Raw genomic sequence first — 16,118 nt, 5'->3', positions numbered from 1 at the left:
GTGTCATGTAACGTGTGTCATGCTGTGAGAGCAGATGTCCAGGACACATTGTACTCATCATGGAAAAGCTCTACACTTCAGTGCCTGTAAGGGATTTTTACCCTATGTGCACACACGAGACCACAGGAAACTTGTTTGATCAGAGGTTAGTTTGTTTAATAAGGATTGCAGCACGTATTGCAACCCGGAGAATACACTTACAGTAATTTGTAAGTAACACACTCAGTTCTCAAGATGGTGTTTCCCTTTTTATCCCCTACTATGGTTCAACCCACCCAGGGTGATGTCCCTTAACTTGAATACCATATAAGTTCATTATCAGTTGCTAATACAAAGTTGTCTCTGCTAAGTGGAGTTCAGCTTATTGGCAGTTCATTTCCCAATCCTTATTCCTCTTATTGCTATCATGTGCTAGCAGAAGTAAGACTGGAACATAGCATCAACAGGAACTCTTAGTTCCCTTTATCTATCTGTTTCCGAAAGTATAGTTTCAACGAACAGGCATATGACTTTGTACAGTTGACCTCTTCATGCACTTGTAAGGTGTCTACCACTGATTCTTAATCTCAAGCTAAAGCAAAACATCAATCATTGTACTTTTTCAATCACAGGTGTTCCTATAATGTACATGTCACGGCTGTCGTCTTCCTCTTCCTCGGACGAGGAGAGGAGAGAAGGATCGGTGGACCAATACGCAGCGAGGTAAGTAGACAAATGAATTTATTTGAAATACAAAGACGAATACGAAAACACTTGGAAAATTACAAAATAAGAAAACGACGTAGACGAAACCTGAACATGAACTTACATAACTACACGTAGAACTCACGGACAGGAACAGACTACATCAAACGAATGAACAGCCAAAACAGTCCCGTGTGGTGCACATACACAGACACGAAAAACACAGGAGAAAATCACCCACAAACAAACAGTGAGAACAACCTACCTTAATATGACTCTCAATCAGAGGAAATGCCAAACACCTGCCTCTAATTGAGAGCCATACCAGGCAACCCTTTAACCCAACATAGAAACACAACACATAGAAATGCCCACCCAGCTCACGTCCTGACCAACAAAACAAAGGATTAACACAATAACTAGGGTCAGAACGTGACACTACAGATATTATAAAATTCCTTTCATGCCTTCATAGGACACCTGAACAGCGGGGAGTGAGGAGACTGCTATTGTAAAGCAATGGAGAAAATCCCCTTTGAGGATTGATCTCGTTGTCTCCCAAGAACACATAGATGGAGCTGCTGAACTGACTTCCACACACATAGTTGGCCTCTTGATGGGCTAACCCTACACATGCTGTGTAAGAAATTACAGGACAATAGTAAATCCTGTACCACATCATTCAACATGCACTCTGATCGGGATGCTAAACACATAGGTGGATTGAGGTTGGGCCAAGGCAAGATGGAGATTATTCACTTTACCACCACTGGATGTACCATAGTAATTTAAATCAATACAGAAAACATGCAAAGATCTGACTGGAATTCAGAATGAACAGCATCCATTTTCTTTTGCTCGGTGGTCTCGTCAACACCCTGATCATGTTGTATACGTCAAACCCAAACTATATAGTATTTCAAACCCCCTTTTTAACACAAGTGCTTAAATTTCATGAATACATATACAGGCTATCTCAACCCTGACACTGTAGACGCTTCCAGAATGCAAGAGATACAGGGGCTCATCTTCGATCACAAGTTAGGTTAATAATTTCTGCCAGACAACACAAGTGGAATGAGATGATTACTCTGACACTGGCAGGGCCCTAGCTAGCATTTGTGTCTCTGTGAGGTGTTATTGAAGTCTCAAAGTCAGGTCTGCATCCTAGGCAGGCTAAATGATTCCTCTTACTATGTCTAGTAAATTTGAGGCCTATTTTTGTAAAACAGAAAAATATGATTTTATTTTATTTCTTTGACATTGTATAGTAATGGTTGCTTCATGTTACATTGCACTGTTTCATAAAACTAGGGTTCCGCATGACTTCACAAGTCATTATCTTCTAGAGTTAATGGGATTTCTGCGGGGAACACAGACAGGATGAGAGAAATTCTCATTTCGGGTAGTTTTATAAGAAACATACAGAACTCGTCCAGATTGAAAGGTAGTGCCGAGATTCTTGGTGATGTTTTGAGTTGAAACACTTTATACACACCTATTTTTATAGACCACACACTTGAAATGACAACTAAGTGATAGAACTCATATCAAATAATAGACTCAGAAGAGATTAGATAATGCATGATATTACATGTTCTATTTTCTATCTCCCCCTCCCCCCACTCTCTGAGCTTTTTAGCCTACTTGAGTATTTCATATCTATTGCTTCTGACATTGTTATGTAGCCCAGACTGTTGTCTCTTTACAATTATATGTGACATTTTAATTGTCTATTTTTGATTCTCTTCATATATTCCTTGTTAATATGCATTGACTCCCGATTCGCCAGTCTCTAATCAACCATCTTCCTGCACCTGTTGCGCCTGTTACGCACAGCAGGTGTGTCTTCTTAAGTACGTGTCTTCTTAATTTGTTTGTACAGCACTGATGAAGGCATGAGGCCGAAACGTATGTGCCGTTCCTTTTGTATTATATTTTTATATAGCACCTTGCACTTTCACTTGAGGTATTCTTTCAAGCATGGATTCAATGTATTATATTATTTTTGCGTCTCGGCCTCCTTGGGTTATTCCTTTTCATGGTTTTGAGAGTACTTTTTGAACTCTACAGATATTTTCTCTACCACGCACCGGCTGCCTTTCATTGTAGCCTGAGCGCAAACCCCCATACTGGGTTTCTATCATACAAGTCCACATAAGCTCCTTCAAAAATATCACAGATTGATTGGTATCTTTTAACACAACAAGTCTCTGCACTGCATGTACAGCACATGCTTTAACACATGACGAGTGAGGAGGGTTTGACATGTAACGAACAGTCCAGAGTGACCATGACCCCATAATACTACACCATCGTGGTCCAATTACTGTTTACGTTTCATCAAATCAGGTTATGACTGGCCTTTACAGAGAGCCCTTATCAAAATGTAAAAAATCCACATACGTGTTACCTCCATAACCACCCCATTCTCAGTGAGGGTTGTAGAAAGAGGTTTGATAAAGAAGAACAATATGCCATTAAATGTCTAAGAGATTATTATTATTATTATCTATTGTGGGGGAAAGCACATAACATATTTGATATGTCAGAGAAACACAGTGGTGACATAATCAGGTCTTAGTTGATATAAATAAAACAGGGAGACAAATTGATTTGTCTCCCTGTTGTGCATCGTTTGTCTGCAGGACACACTTTGTCTTCTCCCCCTCACTGACAGAGTGATCAAAGAGCTCACGGGGAGCAGATGCCAAATTTGGGGGAGTTGCGGCGAAGAGCTTGGTGCCCAGATTAAACAAAGCCCTCCCTGTTTAAAACGCAAGGTGAGCCCAGGTACTAATCAAGGGAAATCTTGTGAAATGTACAGTCTGTTATGCCTATTACATATTAACAGCAGGGGATACATGCTCTCCAACCGGCAGGGCTGACTTATACAGAACACAGTCTGGTGGAGCTGACCTCATACTCTGTATGACTAATCTGGTTCAACAATCAAGCTAGTTTCTGCTATATTATACATTCAACGGTTAAAATGGCCGTCTGCTATGAGGTTACAGTAGTCTACTCCCACCACTAGGACTTAAAGGACTGTGCACTCTACAGTCATTTGGTAACTTACTGTAGCCCTCTAAAGATGTCTGATGCAGTTTGTATTATGAAAAGTCCCTCTATGGTTTTATTAAGGGTTTTCATTATTACAAATGAAATAAACCTTCAAGATGATTGATCTCATAGTATAGAGACGCTTTACATTAATAAAGGCATACTGTAACTCATGTTGATTAATCGTAGAGATTCTGAACAGCAAGTGGAACTACGTCAGTGTCAAAGCCAACGTGCCAACTGTTCAAAGCCTGTTCACTCTTAAGGGGGTGGATTGTATTATATAGAAGAGACAGACTGACAGTCCTTTAATAAACCACGGCCTCTCTGTTCAGCTGTTAGTGAAATTGTACCTCTCGTCCGGCCATCACACTAATCACATCCTATTGAGAGAGAAGAGACACACAGGTCATCTTATAGTGAGGCAGATCACACTCTCACACACACACACACACACACACACACACACACACACACACACACACACACACACACACACACACACACACACACACACACACACACACACACACAGAGAAAGCATTTCATCCACACTTCTCTATCTTGGAGCCACACAGCAGCCCAAAATAGTCTGAGCAAAATCTTTGCACCGGTCTGACATTACTTCAAAGCATCCATTACAGGAAACAATCTATCACCTCCACTTTTTAGACTTGGCTCTATTTTGACTAGCTGAAATATATGATTGACTGTGAGGCTATTCTGCATTACAGGTCCTAGAGGGCATTGTAGGAGTGTACCAATCAGGTCACAAGAAGAATGTCACCTGTGCTTCAGCAGTCATTATATCACAGGCTCTTCTCTTGAGTACCAGCCCACTGTCATAGCCATTACCAGTGACTATTATGAAGGATACAGTGGCTTTGGAACTACCATCAAACTCAAAATACCAGAGAGTTTTCTGGACCTGCAATATTCCACGTACCCTTGAGCAAAACACCACATATTGATATCATAAACTCCATCATGTGAATCTTCCTTTGGAGGTTTAATAATAATCATGGATGAACTTCTCTATGAGATTTCTACTGCTGAGCATGAGCCTTAAGACCTGGTCATAATGTAAGGGTATTGTTGGTGCTGTGAGGGAGCGTAACAGGTTTGCTGGCATCAGCCATGTTTCCAGTCTGAGAAAGGCAATCATGGTGGATTTCGGGGAGTTTTCTGTCCGAACACTAATGTTCCTCTCTGAGTGGATGAGAGCAGTGAAACATGACACTACATGTTGACTCTGGGAGAACAGAGAGTGTGTCTAGTGCAGGAGTCACCAACCCATCGATCGCGGTCGACAAGTCGATCTTGGAAGCATTTCAAGTCGATCGTGAGGAGTTTTCAAAATCAGTGTGGAAAAAAATCATAAATGGCTAAATCTTTTAATTTAATTTCAAATGTGTGAGTCCTGTGTGTAGTGATGGGGGTTGAGGGGTGGGGGAAGGGTATAACTGGCCAATCAAATACAGTTTCTAGGTTTAACGTCTGACAAATTACGTGCCTGACTCCCGCCTTAACTAGCTCAGGCACTTGTTATAACGCTCACAAGCTATCAAGCTAACGATACGCAAGCTAACAAAACGATGGCAGAGGCACAACGGAAAAAGCGAAAATCGTATCATTTTCATGTAGAATGGGAACACTATTTTCTGTTCACCATAGTTAAGGACAAAAAGGATTTGCTTGATTTGTCACCAGGCTGTAGCGCTCGCAAAAAGGTGTAACGTGAAGCGGCACCAAAAACCCAATCCTCCCCAAGTTCAAAGAAACCTACCCGCTAAAGAGCAAGCTTTGTTCAAAGAGAGTTGACGAGTCTGTATTGAAAGCAGAGCTGTCTCTTTTAACAGAGGCATCCTTCCATGTCAGCCATCTCTTGGCTGAATATAAGAAACCGTTCACCGATGGAGAGCTATACAAGGAGGCAATGGACATTGCTGCCAAGACATTATTCAAAGAATTCAAAAACAAAGAGGACATTAAAAATGCTATCGAAGTGTGCCACTTGGCCCAGCCACTGTGACAAGAAAGGTAGAGTCGTTATCGGAGGACGTGAATACACAAGTGCTCAAGAATTTATCACTTTGGGAGTGCTTATCGCTGCAATTTGACAAATCCCAGGATATGACAGACACTGTACTGCTGATGGTGTTTGTTCGCATGGCTTTTAATGATTCAACTACTAAGGAGGCTTTTCTCAATATTTTACCATTAAAAGGGAGGACAAGAGGCGAGGACATTTACAACGAGTTTAAACTTTATGTGCATGATAACAGCCTTCCTATTCATAAGCTGGTAGCGATCCCGACAGACGGGGCACGGCAATTCGTGGGGTGCATTCGTGCTTCGTTGCACTGTGCCGTCGGGATCCCGATTTCCTAGAGTTTTTGAACTATCACTGTGTGATTCATCAGCAAGCACTAGAAAGTAAAGTAATTCACTTGTCTCATGCCATGACACTTGTTAATCTGATTCGCGCAAAAGGACTTCAGCACCGCTTGTTTAAATCTTTATTAGATGAGCTTGATGCCTCATACGGTGACTTGATTCTTCACGCTTGCGTAAGGTGGTTGAGTCGCGGGAAAGTACTGCAGTGGTTTGTTGACTTGCTGCCCGAGATCAAATCATTTCTGGAGTCACGAAATGAGGAACATGAGGTAACTGTCTGATGATGCATGGCTGCTAGATTTAGGTTTCCTCATGGACATACAGTGGGGCAAAAAGTATTTAGTCAGCCACCAATTGTGCAAGTTCTCCCACTTAAAAAGATGAGAGAGGCCTGTAATTTTCATCATAGGTACACTTCAACAATGACAGACAAAATGAGAAAAAAAAATCCAGAAAATCACATTGTAGGATTTTTAATGAATTTATTTGCAAATTATGGTGGAAAATAAGTATTTGGTCAATAACAAAAGTTTATCTCAATACTTTGTTGTATACCCTTTGTTGGCAATGACAGAGGTCAAACGTTTTCTGTAAGTCTTCACAAGGTTTTCACACACTGTTGCCTGGTATTTTGGCCCATTCCTCCATGCAGATCTCCTCTAGAGCAGTGATGTTTTGGGGCTGTTGCTGGGCAACACAGACTTTCAACTCCCTCCAAAGATTTTCTATGGGGTTGAGATCTGGAGACTGGCTAGGCCACTCCAGGACCTTGAAATGCTTCTTACGAAGCCACTCCTTCGTTGCCCGGGCGGTGTGTTTGGGATCATTGTCATGCTGAAAGACCCAGCCACGTTTCATCTTCAATGCCCTTGCTGATGGAAGGAGGTTTTCACTCAAAATCTCACGATACATGGCCCCATTCATTCTTTCCTTTACACGGATCAGTCGTCCTGGTCCCTTTGCAGAATAACAGCCCCAAAGCATGTTTCCACCCCCATGCTTCACAGTAGGTATGGTGTTCTTTGGATGCAACTCAGCATTCTTTGTCCTCCAAACACGACGAGTTGAGTTTTTACCAAAAAGTTATATTTTGGTTTCATCTGACCATATGACATCCTCCCAATCTTCTTCTGGATCATCCAAATGCTCTCTAGCAAACTTCAGACGGGCCTGGTAATGTACTGGCTTAAGCAGGGGGACACGTCTGGCACTGCAGGATTTGAGTCCCTGGCGGCGTAGTGTGTTACTGATGGTAGGCTTTGTTACTTTGGTCCCAACTCTCTGCAGGTCATTCACTTGGTCGGGGGGTGTGGTTCTGGGATTTTTGCTCACCGTTCTTGTGATCATTTTGACCCCACGGGGTGAGATCTTGCGTGGAGCCCCAGATCAAGGGAGATTATCAGTGGTCTTGTATGTCTTTCATTTCCTAATAATTGCTCCCACAGTTGATTTCTTCAAACCAAGCTGCTTACCTATTGCAGATTCAGTCTTCCCCCTGGTGCAGGTCTACAATTTTGTTTCTGGTGTTCTTTGACAGCTCTTTGGTCTTGGCCATAGTGGAGTTTGGAGTGTGACTGTTTGAGGTTGTGGACAGGTGTCTTTTATACTGATAACAAGTTCAAACAGGTGCCATTAATACAGGTAACGAGTGGAGGACAGAGGAGCCTCTTAAAGAAGAAGTTACAGGTCTGTGAGAGCCAGAAATCTTGCTTGTTTGTAGGTGACCAAATACTTATTTTCCACCATAATTTGCAAATAAATTCATAAAAAATCCTACGATGTGATTTTCTGGATTTTTTTTCTCATTTTGTCTGTCATGGTTGAAGTGTACCTATGATGAAAATTACAGGCCTCTCTCATCTTTTTAAGTGGGAGAACTTGCACAATTGGTGGCTGACTAAATAATTTTTTGCCCCACTGTAACAGCAAAACTGAACAAGCTCAACTATGAGCTTCAGGGACAGGACAAAGACATGATCAGCGCTGTCAATGCCTTTAAGGCCAAGGCGGGAGTGTGGGCCTCTCAGCGGAGGAATGGAAGGCTGGTGCACTTCCCAAACCTGTTCCCAAAAATGTTGCTAAACATTACATAGCGGAGGATGTTGCATTTATCTCAAACCCTCTCCTCCCCATTGAGATAGAAGAAGTGTCTGCCAGATTCCAGCAAGTATTTTCTTTACCAAACGAAGTTGACATGGAGATAATTGAATTGCAAAATGACATCGGGTTGCAAGCAAGACCAAGAGTCATTTGGGGTCTTGTAAAAACGGAAACGTTTGCCCTCCTTTTATCCTGCGCACTTAAGGTGAAGGCCTACTTAGGATCAACATATCTCTGTGAGAGGGCCTTTTCACAGATGAAAAGAATCAAGTCAAAGAACCGGTCTTGTCTAACTAATAGACATCTCACAGACAGTGTCAGACTTGCTGTGTCGAACTATGAGCCAGACTACAGAGCACTTGCTGATAGTGTGCAATCACAGCCATCACATGAATGTGTGTGGGAGGGGATCTCATCCACAGCCATCAGAGTGAGTGAGTATTGTCAGTTTGAAATCTGTTGTAGGCTATATTGTTTACAAAGGATATGATCTGTGTTGTGTGTTGTTCAAAAAGGGAAAGTAATTAAAAGAATACTTTGCTTGTGACGGACAGGTAACAAAATAAAGAATGTCAAAATGGAACTATATTGTGGCCTTGTTTTGCCGCCATTTTTTGCAAGTGGTAGATCTTGGTTTACATTTGGACTTGGGATGTGATCTTAGGCTTGAAAAGGTTGGTGACCACTGGTCTAGTGTAACCAGCTATATTCTGCTTCTGGTGACGGCCAGATAACAAAGCATGACAGTGACCTTTTCCTGACACACTAGACTTTTTATCTCATCAGTTTTGTTCTTTATACCTTTACCCTCTACCCTTATCTCTCTCTGTTCAACTTCAAGTGTACCTTAGATTTGGAGGTGTCAGACGACATGTCTGTTTCATGCCCCTTAGATCTCCATAGATTTAAAAAGCTGTGAGCGTTTCTTCTTCAGAAACGCTCTTGATTGACAGATTTTTGTCCTACTTTACCCATGGGAAGCTCAGCATGCAAAGACGGATGTGGCAGACATAACAAGCATAGCCTAATTTTAAAACCTGTTTCACAGATCTGAGATTAAGCCTTGACTGTCTTTGGGCAAAGAGATAATGTGTACTTTCACACTTTATAACTGATCATCTGATTCAACACTGCTCTAATTTCTACCCAAACACTGCAGATTATTTCCCTTTGATAGCAGGATTAACCTCCCTGCACACACACACACACACACACACACACACACACACACACACACACACACACACACACACACACACACACACACACACACACACACACACACACACACACACACACACACACACACACACACACACACACACACACACACACACACACACACACACACACACACAGAGAGAGCAACACTGAGCAATGATAATGGATTCTTATCTCTTGCCAATATATAGGGTCTTGGACATCTATTCTCATCAATGGAAAAAAATAATGTTTGTATCATTGCCAGCTCCAAGGCTTTTTGATCTGATCCTCATGTCAATTGCAATTAAAATACACTGCTCAAAAAAATAAAGGGAACACTTAAACAACACAAAGTAACTCCAAGTCAATCACACTTCTGTGAAATCAAACTGTCCACTTAGGAAGCAACACTGATTGACAATAAATTTCACATGCTGTTGTGCAAATGGTATAGACAAAAGGTGGAAATTATAGGCAATTAGCAAGACACCCCCAAAAAAGGAGTGATTCTGCAGGCGGTGACCACAGACCACTTCTCAGTTCCTATGCTTCCTGGCTAATGTTTTCGTCACTTTTGAATGCTGGCGGTGCTCTCACTCTAGTGGTAGCATGAGACGGAGTCTACAACCCACACAAGTGGCTCAGGTAGTGCAGTTCATCCAGGATGGCACATCAATGCGAGCTGTGGCAAAAAGGTTTGCTGTGTCTGTCAGCGTAGTGTCCAGAGCATGGAGGCGCTACCAGGAGACACGCCAGTACATCAGGAGACGTGGAGGAGGCCGTAGGAGGGCAACAACCCAGCAGCAGGACCGCTACCTCCGCCTTTGTGCAAGGAGGTGCACTGCCAGCGCCCTGCAAAATGACCTCCAGCAGGCCACAAATGTGCATGTGTCTGCTCAAATGGTCAGAAACAGACTCCATGAGGGTGGTATGAGGGCCCGACGTCCACAGGTGGGGGTTGTGCTTACAGCCCAACACCGTGCAGGACGTTTGGCATTTGCCAGAGAACACCAAGATTGGCAAATTCGCCACTGGCGCCCTGTGCTCTTCACAGATGAAAGCAGGTTCACACTGAACCACACGTTCTGCTGCCTGCAACATCCTCCAGCATGACCGGTTTGGCGATGGGTCTGTCATGGTGTGGGGTGGCATTTCTTTGTGGGGCCGCACAGCCCTCCATGTGCTCGCCAGAGGTAGCCTGACTGCCATTAGGTACCGAGTTGAGATCCTCAGACCCCTTGTGAGACCATATGCTGACACATGCACATTTGTGGCCTGCTGGAGGTAATTTTGCAGGGCTCTGGCAGTGCACCTCCTTGCACAAAGACGGAGGTAGCGGTCCTGCTGCTGGGTTGTTGCCCTCCTACGGCCTCCACCACGTCTCCTGATGTACTGGCCTGTCTCCTGGTAGCGCCTCCATGCTCTGGACACTACGCTGACAGACACAGCAAACCTTTTTGCCACAGCTCGCATTGATGTGCCATCCTGGATGAACTGAACTACCTGAGCCACTTGTGTGGATTGTAGACTCCGTCTCATGCTACCACTAGAGTGAGAGCACCGCCAGGATTCAAAAGTGACCAAAACATCAGCCAGGAAGCATAGGAACTGAGAAGTGGTCTGTGGTCACCACCTGCAGAATCACTCCTGTTTTGGGGGGTGTCTTGCTAATTGCCTATAATTTCCACCTTTTGTCTATTCCATTTGCACAACAGCATGTGAAATTTATTGTCAATCAGTGTTGCTTCCTAATTGGACAGTTTGATTTCACAGAAGTGTGATTGACTTGGAGTTACATTGTGTTGTTTAAGTGTTCCCTTTATTTTTTTGAGCAGTGTATAATAGGTTTTCTTACAGTGAAAAAATGGGAGTGTCATTTCCTGTCTGTCATCTCAAGAATTCCTCTGCCCATTGAAGTCACTTACCAAAGGAGTTTCGTGTTCCCCTCGCTGAATCTGTCTGGCTAATATTATGACAAAGCCCATGTAGAGGTTCTTCTTTACATCTGAAGACAACAATGGAAGTGTACTTTCAGAGGGCTGTCTAAACTGATGTAGTGGCTATTGAGGAAAAGCTGATAAGTTGTGTCCATTATTGGAGCCAGACTGACCCAGAACTGCTTCTTCTCTCTGCTCTCTGGGCCTGTCATGCCGAATAGTGTCCCCCGGCCAAATAGTGTCCCCCTCTACATCACAATAGGATTTGATGAGCGGATTACGTAATGAACCAAAGCATCCGTTGCTATGCTGGTTGCTTGGCTCTATTTGACCTCGTAGGAGGATGCGGGCAGTTCTAGTTCTATTTCATGGCATAAACGCTTGCTCAGTCCACGCAAAATGGTGTATTTGACGGTGACTCCCTGCTGCTTCAGAGGACTGAAAAGACTGGAAAGAGAACACCTTCTTTACCATGTATTTGTACATATTGTTAAATAGGAATAAATCATTTAAGCCGTTTTTATAGACTGACGTTGCTAGCTACTGTACTTATATACCTCACCCTGCCTAGCCAGATAGTTGTATTTATCTAATGTTAGCTAGCTAACAAGCAAGCTACTGTAACTGTTGTTGCAGCTTTCTGTTTGTATGTAGCTTGCACTTGAATGGCATCCCAAAATGAGATTTTCTTTTATCTTTCCAACCTGGCGAAGTAATATGAAGACACCACTGATCTCGACAAGAGGCGCAATAATCAGAGAAATTCACAATTCAGGGTAACGTTAAGCAGTTAACTTCAGTTAGATAACTGGACGGATTTAGCTATGAACAACCATTTTCCATCTAACGTTAGCTATAATAGTTGCTTGCTATACATATAGTTCAGTGTAGGCTGTTGAGGCGAGGATGGCTCATAATAATGTTTGGAATGGAATACATGGAATGGTATCAAACATGTGCTTTCCATGTGGTTGATACCATTCAATTGACTCCATTCCAGCCATTTTTATGAGCCGTCCTCCCCTCAGCAGCCTCCACTGATTTTGTTATATGTCTGTCATATTGAGGTGTCTAGCTATAAGTTAAACCTGATCAATCAAATGGATAGGTTTAAACTAGGTGTCTATGCTAAATAGACACAAAAGGGGGGGGGGGGGGGGTGAAAGTGAGAGAGGGAGCGAGAGGTGGGAAGAGAGTGGAAAACAGAAAGAGAGAGAGATGGAAAGAGAAAGACAGCAGTGCAAATATATTAAGACTTGAGTATTTCCTCACCTCTTCTCTTCCAACTTGTTAGGCAATCATATCTACCTCAGGGGGAAGGATGGCCAGCCACACAGGACGGTGATTTTTACTAAGGAGGAGAAGGAGGCCGTGCTGACAGAGATGCATGCTGGACATTTCGGAGTGAAGTGCATGAATGCCAAAATCAACCTACGCTTCTTCTGACAGGGAATTGTCAAGGAGGGGGACAGCTGGGCAAGTGAAATAACCTTTTGTTTATCAATCACATTCTATTATATCTGAAATTATTATGATTTCAATTAATGTCACATCAGAGAGCACACAATGTTAAAGTTGTCACTTTTTGAGAAATTGGTCAGTACCCTGTCTAGCCTGCCAGAAGTTTGAGAGGGCAAAGACTGTGGCACCGGAGTTGAAACCCATCAAAGTTGTTTCACCACGGCACATGATCGGTAAGTGTCCCAAGTCAAATCTTGCCCTGATAAGTTGTTTTGTAATGGTTTCTTAATTTGACCACAGCAGAGTTCAATATTATAGAATGTGTGTCTCAGTATCCTTACAAATATGAAAATCTGCAGACTGTATGGCACAGATATGGGTAAGAATAAAGTAATCTTCTCACTAAAACTTTAAATGTTAGGGGTGGACCTCATCGGACCCTTCACGAAATCCAGGAATGTCAACAGCTGGTGTCTGACGGCGACCGATCACTTTACCAAGTGGGTGGAGGCAATACCCATTATGGTCAGTAAAGGAAGCGTACGCGCTTAACTCTGAATTCCCTTCTGTAACCCATTAAAAAGGGTGCTTGGAACCAAAAATCGAGTTTCGTTTTTGTATGATACCCATCAAGGACGAGACTAGCGAAGCCACCTCCAAGGCGATGGTGGAGTATCTTCAACAACCGCGGTTCTCCTGAGGTCATCTTGAGTGACCGAGGTCATGAACATTGGAACAAGGTACAGATGTTATAGGTTATATTCTGTCACCGATGGTTTGCTTTACTTAATTTTTTTACAATTTGTTTTTCCATGGGACATAATCAGACATATTTCAATATCTTACAGTGTCAATAGATATCGCTTTCCTTCCCCCTCCTCCAGGTTTGGTGAATGGACCAACCAGACCCTCAAGACTGCCATGGGCAAATCCTTTGATACCAGGTAGGGTGGTAGAACAACCTGAAGGTAATTCTCTTTGCGCACAACAGCAGCATCCAGGTCGAGTACGGACGGAGCCGCAGCTGTTGACTGAGGTAAACAATGCAGTTGCATATACAATTATTGCATATACTGTAGTCTTTCAAATGTGCGATTGACTTAGTGTTGTTTGTCTATTGCTATTTTTGTATAACGTACTTTCAGATCACTGAAACCCCACCTGATGTGGTGGAAGTTGACAAACCAGATCAGAACGCCTTTGTGTACTACCTTCAGGCACGGACTGAGAAGGATGTGGCAGTTTTTGACCAGGTAAAAATGATTGCCCGCTGTTAATTTATTTTATAACACTGCACTAATCCATCAGATTTTCTCACAGTGAGGTGTTACCTGTGTGTTTGCTTGTTTACGTCTCTGTCTCCTTTCCTTTTAACTCTGCTCCTGTTCTCCAGGACCTAGGGGTTCTGCCCAACACCCAGACGTGGATCCACCTGATGTCCTCCATTACCTGTTCTCCAGGACCTAGGGGTTCTGCCCAACACCCAGACGTGGATCCACCTGATGTCCTCCATTACCAACCACCCTCCAAGTTCTCATTACATCAGCTATTGTTATTGTCATGTTGTCATTATCTGCCAAGAAAGTGTCTTGCTCTATCATACTGAGCACATAATATGTGAGATACACAGATGAACTACTGCAAACACTCAGAACAAAGAGAGCAGCAGTCTCCCTCTTCAAGTTCCCCTTCTGAGATTGGCTGCCTGTTGAGAACAAGTGACAGGCAGAATTCCACACACTAGAATTCAGTATTTTAGTCTATAATATCCATGTGAGTGTACAACAAATCTGTGAAAATAAATTAATGACACAAGTGTACCAAAAACGATCAAAGTTTATGTATTAAAATCTTAAGTATTGCCAGGTTGGTTTTCACAGCTGTTTCACAAGGTGTTCATTATTGTAGGTCGTAAGGTATCCTTTGATGGAATGTATTTGTTCTACATTATTCATTGTTGTATCTTAGGACTTACAATAGATACATATGAGCTCTGCGAGATACATTTAAAAAAAATCACAATAGAGGACTAGTGAAATTATATTATTTCAGTGTAGATAAGGGAAGGGCAGGTTAAAATAAAAACATGACAGCCAGACAAGCCAGTGTATGAATCAAACGTATTTGCATATGAATGGAGTGGAAATTAGCTGACTTCCTGGTCTGTAAATTAAGTAACTTTAATGTGTCAAGCAGATTACACACATTTTCTTTGCCATTTCCGAAACGTAGCAGCGTTTAAGACATGGATTTCATGTTTTAATGTTAACAAGGTACCCAAAAGTAGTTCAAATTAATGTTTTTATTTGATTAGCTAAACAAACAGCGAAAATTTCGCGGAAATCAGCCTTGTTGGCATAGCGATGATGAAAAGAACGTAATTTAGTCTGTAATGATCTCCAAAATTCTAATCATTAAGTCATCACACCGTTGATATAGAAACGGGCGCTAACAGTTTATCGAATCCCATTGGGATGTAGAGGGGGACATTATTTGGCATGACAGGCCCGGCAGTTCTGGCTTTGTGAGAACTCTCCCTCGCTTTCTCCATCGGTGTCATGATAAGCCAGAGTGCCATGAGATCCCCTCAGACCTGTCCGATAAACAAGTCCTCAGAGAGTCCTAGACCGTGCCTCATATAAGATCATATATCCTGACCAGAATCATGAATGATAACTGTAGCTGTATGAGCATGAATTATATCATATCAGCAGACAGCAATGCTTCAAAAGGCCAACATCCGTCCTTTATAGGGTTTGATTATAGGGTTTGATTATAGGGTTTGATTCTCACAATCCTAGGCTACCACTTACTGTAAGTCAGCCATTGCTACACGTGAAAGGATTTAACCATCTCATATCATGAGATCATATCATACTAACGAGCCTGACGTGTCTGCACTTCCATGATATAACATGCATGCTAAAGTTCAACTGAAACCCCAAGGTGCACTTGAGTTGGGTTTTTAGCTGTAAATGTTTCAGACAGAACATCTGGGAAGTGCAGCTGAATGAAGCTGGTGGTCAACAAACCCTCTGTCCCTGCAGCGATGTGGTGGAAAGAGTCTGGCCTTCAACACAGGAGGTCCTCCTATAGCTGGTCACAGTCAGAATACAGAACACAGCCCCCAGGAATCAGCAAGACCTGCCAGTTAGCCACCACTTCCCAGAGGGCTAACTGCTATCAAAGGTGATCTAGCTATCTAGGCTATAAGCCTGCTTTCATTTTGGTCTGAGACAGATCCACTGGAAAGTATCTGGACATGTTGCATCT

The 16,118-nt window shown here is 42.7% G+C and overlaps 1 protein-coding gene and 1 long non-coding RNA gene across 3 annotated transcripts in view; one reads left to right on the top strand and one right to left on the bottom strand.

Moving 5' to 3' along the window:
- lsamp (limbic system associated membrane protein) overlaps positions 1–16,118 on the bottom strand; it is a 1,012,539-nt gene that overhangs the window by 546,674 nt on the left and 449,747 nt on the right. The window lies entirely within an intron of this gene.
- Positions 494–14,667, top strand: LOC129832315 (uncharacterized). Of its 2 annotated transcripts, XR_008755904.1 has the most exons (7): positions 494–702; positions 12,679–13,078; positions 13,267–13,370; positions 13,480–13,585; positions 13,730–13,789; positions 13,991–14,098; positions 14,239–14,667. It is a non-coding gene; the product is annotated as an uncharacterized LOC129832315 (long non-coding RNA). The 2 variants fall into 2 exon arrangements; XR_008755903.1 differs by having other exon boundaries at positions 13,730–14,098.

The sequence above is a fragment of the Salvelinus fontinalis genome, chromosome 33 (genome assembly GCF_029448725.1).
Source record: "Salvelinus fontinalis isolate EN_2023a chromosome 33, ASM2944872v1, whole genome shotgun sequence".
NCBI lineage: Eukaryota > Metazoa > Chordata > Actinopteri > Salmoniformes > Salmonidae > Salvelinus > Salvelinus fontinalis.
This window is presented reverse-complemented; position numbering and strand designations above follow the sequence as displayed.